Source organism: Macrobrachium rosenbergii, chromosome 53, assembly GCF_040412425.1.
Source record: "Macrobrachium rosenbergii isolate ZJJX-2024 chromosome 53, ASM4041242v1, whole genome shotgun sequence".
In the NCBI taxonomy this organism is placed as follows: Eukaryota; Metazoa; Arthropoda; class Malacostraca; order Decapoda; family Palaemonidae; genus Macrobrachium; species Macrobrachium rosenbergii.
Window position 1 is genome coordinate 31,027,253 of NC_089793.1, and position 6,116 is coordinate 31,033,368.

Sequence of the window (6,116 nt, forward strand, 5' to 3'; positions counted from 1 at the left end):
TAATACTTTTATACCAACCAGTCACTTTCACATCACATCAACCACAAGATATTCTACAACGACTTTACTTTCATTAAGAAAATTATTTCTACTCGATTAATCCCCTTCTAAACTATATATTCCCATTCGTCCAATTTGCATGCCTAGTACATCTACCATACGCTATATATAAGTTAAAGAACACTACATCTTTGCCCTTGCTCCCTCAACCTCTCACACAGCTGTTACATAACGAACTCTTGATTCACACATGTACTGACTTATTAGTCTAGGAGCCTGGTAGTGTCCTGTAAGCCCTAAGATGTACCCTAAATTTGACTTCAGGTCTTGTTTAAGGGTTGTTTGGACATAAAAAAAACTTAGTCACATGTTTCTACAACTGGCCCTATTTTCCGCCATTTGAAATCAAGATGGCCGCCTGACAAAAATGATAAAAGTCAATAAATGACCAGAATATACTCAATATGCATATTATTTCAAAGGTCTTGAATAGAATACATAGTAGGATGGTTTGACATGAATTTTCATCAGATAAGGGTATAAATAAAATAAATTAAAATTAAAAGATATTTATTCATACATAATTATTTATCTGTCTCCCCAATACTGGGCGGTAGCAAAATTAAGCAAATAAATCATACACACTTGTGTAACAACTGTAATTGTTTGGAAAAAATTACACTCTCAAACTTTCATTTCACATTCCACCATTAAATCATCTTCACTGTCTTTGGAATCATTATGACTCTTTCTTATAGTATTATATGTGGATTGCTGCACTGCCCACCACATCACACTTACAAGTCACAGCAACTAATGTCTGCTACATGGCAGGACATACATTTGACCTAAGCATTTTTACAGCTGCATGGAAATGGAAAATCGGGAGTTGATAGGTTCAGAAACAGTAAGTGGTACCAGGAAGTCATCTTTCAAAATGTAACCATAATCTAGTGGATTCAGTATATGTATGGTAGCTTTTGTGACATTTGTCCAGTGATATCATTGCAAAAAAGCTCACTTAATATGAAGCTGTATGTTATTTGAAGTTGGAACAGTCTTTCAAAATTGTTTTTAATGCTTTTATGATGGTACAGGAAATACTGCAGCGCACTGAATGTATCTATGTTGACTATGTTGACTCCACCAATGGCTCAAGCAAGAAACTGCTCTGCTTTGATTTCCATATCATGAGAAGGTTCATTATTTTTTTCAAAATCCTTGATTAACTCTATTCCACCTTGCTCTGCTGCCTTGAATACAGCAAGTTTCATTGAAACCTTGCTGGTCGTGTCACAACCACTATGTGCATGGACAGCTGGAAGTACAGTAACTAGTGCGGTTGACATTGTCAGTACTAAATCATGGACTGGCAATGCCCTTTTAGTGTTGGCTTGTCCACAAAGGACCCATAAGCTCTTCCTAGACCACTGAATTTCCAAGTTTCACTGAAGTGGTACAGTAGACATACTAAAACATCTGTATCTGGTGAAGCCACTATGACTCTCTTGAATAATTCTGTGCAAGTGGCATGGTTGATATGTAACAACATTCTATCATCAGCCTCTTTGTGTTGACAAGGAAGTGTCAGTACATCCACAACAGTTTGAGAGCTGATTCTCAGGCACTTATACAAGTCATCTACATGAAAACCTCCAAGGTATATAGGTATGGACATACTTTCTGTACCTTGAGTCATTTTCTCAATTAACCACTTGAAGTAGATACCCTGCACGCCACGTCAAAGCATTCCATGACACTGGCACGCAAATCTCCCTAATAAGGGAAGATAAGGCCCCCTGTGGGGCCACCATTGCTAGGCATCACCGTATCGTTATAGAAGGAATGAATCACGCGAAGACTATTCTCCCCATCGTCAAATTGAGGGTCACACGACCCCACCAATCTAAACACTGCATTCTTGCGGTAGTTACTCACCTTCCTGAGGTTATGATCTCATCTTGGGACAAGACCTCCGGTCCCCCCTCTAAATTACAACAATCCAGGGGTCCTAACCCCTACCAAACTCAATCAAACCCTATGAGTCCTCAAGGACCTACCTTAAATCCACTGCCAAATGCCAGATAAGTGCCCTGAGCAGTGCCAAGCTCCATCTGCTTCAAGTGACGAGCCTTTAACTAGTTCAGTTTAAGTGCTAAGCCCTGGCCCAGTGCCAGCGCCAAGGCACCCCCTGAATATCCCTTCCGGAGATCCCAAACTTGACTCCAAATCTCTGCCATTTTCCGCCCATCGCAAACGCTCAAGGAATTCCAGAATTGGTTCCTGTGCCTGGACCTGCCTTAGTGCCAGTGCAAGAGCATGCCGTAGGTCCTCCTTAGAGATATCCTAGTCTGGATTGACTCTCTTCCCTTGGCTTGGCACCGCTACCAGTGCCGGTATGAGAGTCAATCCAAAGCATACTCAGGTCCCCCTCCGGACTCCTCTGACCACAGCGGAAGCTCACCTGAAGGTGCGGCTTCGCAACCCTATGCCTGAGCTGGTCATTGTGACCTGCGAGTCTCTCACGGCCCCCACGATCTCTTCCTCTCGTTCCCTGTCCTCCGCATGCTCGGTTACAAGTAAGGATTCTGCCAAAATCTCAACTGGCTGATGAACTTACTGAGCTTGTGATGCATGGCAGAAGCAAGAAAAAGACTACCCCTGCTTCGGCTGTCAAAGCCAGAACAGGTGGCACTTCCATTCCTCCTCAGACTTGGTCCACCGATTCCCCTACCAAGGCGAACCATCGACCTAAAAGAGGTCCGTGGAAGAAAATCCCTGGCATAGATAACTCCAAGTAGCCTAAAGAGAGCCGCTGAGCTCCCTCAGCACTAGTGCCAATCTGGCACAGAGCTTCACCTTTATCTTACGATGAACTTTGGCACTTCTATTTAGAGGAGGATGCCAGGGTTCTTCCCCTGTTTTTCTTATAACTTTGTAATTTAATTCCTTCTTGTAATATTCTCTTTTTACCCCTTTGATCATAACTCACATTATTTTATGCCTTACAAAGGCTCACCTTTTACTTTGCTTCCAATTCAGCCAATGAAGAGTGCAAATTGATAGATTTTCCGTTATTATAATTCCCATGACTTCCTTTTGTGCCTATAAAAGCATGATACATTTTAAATCGTAGATGCCATTGCCGAAGACGTTGGCAGATGCTCCTGCCAGAGGATTCGCGCCAGAGGACTTCCCCTTGAGGCCCTTTGGGCTAAAGAATGAACCTAGCGATTTTCATAGGCTGAAGAATATAATCTTGGTATATTTAATCAAAATTTTCTTTGATAATCATTAGCTACTCTTGCATCTGTCATCTATTGTCTTTGTTATTCCCTTGTAATATAAATCTCGAGTCCCAGACTCGCAAACCTGTGTAAATCACACACATAATTGTACATCATATACGTAGAGAAGTGCCACAGGGCACCGTAGCCAATACTACATACTGATACATTTCATGTACTTATAAAATGTGTCTCCTGGCACTTGCATTTATGGTGCCTGAATGGCAATGAGCTGTGTTCTTAAGTATCGTGGCACCACCTAATTTAAGCCCACAAATACTTCATTGTACTGCCTCCTCAAGGTAAATTAACTGCATGACCTTGTGACTGAAGTCTTATCACTAATAAGTGCATGGAGTATTTTAAGTGTAACCACTTTAACCTCTTAATGCAAAGGTTTAATCTTGGTAGAAATTAGGAAAGCACCTTACTTCATTTTGTATTCATTAAATGCTGCTTAATATTATTTTTCTTAGAAATTAAAATTATTACTGTTGCCAGCAGCATAAATTAATTCTGCAAAGTAGAATAAAATTCATGAGTGATTTCTTTTGTTAGTAACTGACTTTGATCTTTAGCAGAAATATTTACTGTAATTTAGAACAATGTACCCCAAAGGTTGTGAAGAGAGTGTAAATTGCCTGATAACGTGATTTTAGCCATTTCAACCCGACTAAGGGTGTAAATGTTATCTAGGTGTGGGAGGTGTCAACAGCAACATTCTCTCACGCCATCTCATCTGGCTAGAGATATAACATAAATAATATTCAGCTACTTCATTTATTTATCATATTGTTCAGTCACTTCATTTATTTATCACATTGAACACTAGAGAAAATTTCCCTTTGGAGGGAGAATACTTTAATCTCTTTTCTTTGTTCGAGGGAACGGCTGGGAATCCTTAAATTCCAGGTGATTATCTGGTAGGAGTATGAATCGTCGCCCAAGGCAGGTCAGCTGCCACCTGAAAAGCAAAGAACTGACCATGCGCTTGGCGCCATCTTGGAACTTGGGCCATGCTGCCTTCCATGACGTGTGGTCAGGCCGACACCAGCGCCACCTACAATGAGCAGAAAGGTAATCCCTGGAATCTATAAGGACTTCAAACAGACTTGCTCTGTCTTAGAATCTGTCGGATGCTACTCCAGGACTCTTGTTCTTCCCCTTGTTCTGTTAAACTGCTTGTTTCTGAACACGCGGCTATCGGGAGCCAGAGTATATTTTTGTTGTAATCTTATTCACTTGCCCTCCCATCGCTGGCCCCCTGAAGACGAAGAACATCATTCTCCTGCCTAAGGCAAAGTGCCAGATTTAAAGATTCTTTCGTCAGTCACGTCCCCATTCATCTCTAACTATATCTCTGTTTTTTTTTATGGTGCGTTATTCCTACAAGTGAGACCTGTATTGCTTTTATTTTTGTGCTGTTTAATTTGCCACATATTGAAATGAAGTGTAACATAAATCATGAAAATTCAAGTTATCGGAATCGAGTTCAGTCTAGGCATCTTCTGTGTAATTCCTTGATTCCTTAATTAAAGTGCTATTCTCGGTTGAGTAACCATAGGTATTTTGATTACAGGTTAAGGAATAGTCAGCTGCGGATCTGTGCATCATCTTGTGTGCATAGTGACCCCACTACATCATTTGCAACGACCTTAGAAGCGGGCTCCCATTGTGTCTCTTCAAACAATTCCCAGTCATTTGCTTCTTCTTGTATTAAAGGACCTTGTTTGCCTGTCCCAAATTACACTACCATTCTTCTGATATGTGTTTTCTTTTGTAAATACAATTAATTAAGTTAAACACCAGAGTTTACATAATTGCTCCCCTTTTGAAGGAGCTGTCTTTTGATGTATATGTTTTTACCTGACCTCAAGGCCAGAGTTCAGGTTTGTGTTATCCAAGCTAAGTTGTGTATCTCCCTGGTGTATCTCATTGGTTAAACTAGATCCCACAGCTAAAAACATATCTATATCTATATATATATATATATATATATATATATATATATATATATATATAATATATATATATATAAATCTGTGCTGATAAGTTTTTACTCCTATTAATGTTTTTACAATTGTGTTCTCTTTGACTCATATTTCTAAAATTATTTACCTTCGATAATGTTTCATTTAATTATCATTTTTCCTCTTAGTAGTTACTTACTTTGCTTGACTTTCCTATCATTTAAACTTATCTATCCTTCTCAATATATATATATATATATATATATATATATATATATATATATATATATATATATATATATATATATACATATATATATATATATATATATAATATATATATATATATATATATGTGTGTGTGTGTGTGTGTAAAGTGAATGTTTGTACTCGTATATAAGTTTGGCTTATATGGAAATTCAAACCACCTGACAGACCCAGTCTAAATCTTACACACGGCCTCTGTATCACCTCAGAAAGGTTTTTAACTCAAAATCAAACCCCTACCCTGTGACAGACATACAAACACAGACAAAACAAATGAAATTTTCATTTTTGTCACCTTTTCCTTCAGTTTTCTGGGTTTATTTTCATTTTTCACCTGACTCTTCTTGCCTAGCCTGGCACTGCCAGTATGGTCTTTCTCAACAATAAATCCCCAATAACATCAATTTTTATCAAATTTACGTGATCATAATTTATTATAATATAATTAATATAACAGTTTATTACCTCAATAAAATCTACATTGAAAACCTAAATCAATAGTTTCTTTCTGTAGTAAGCAAAGCTAAGTCCGTGCATGTGTAGTAGTGGCTTAACGCAACGATTTCAGCCTGCATAAACTACCAACAAACTC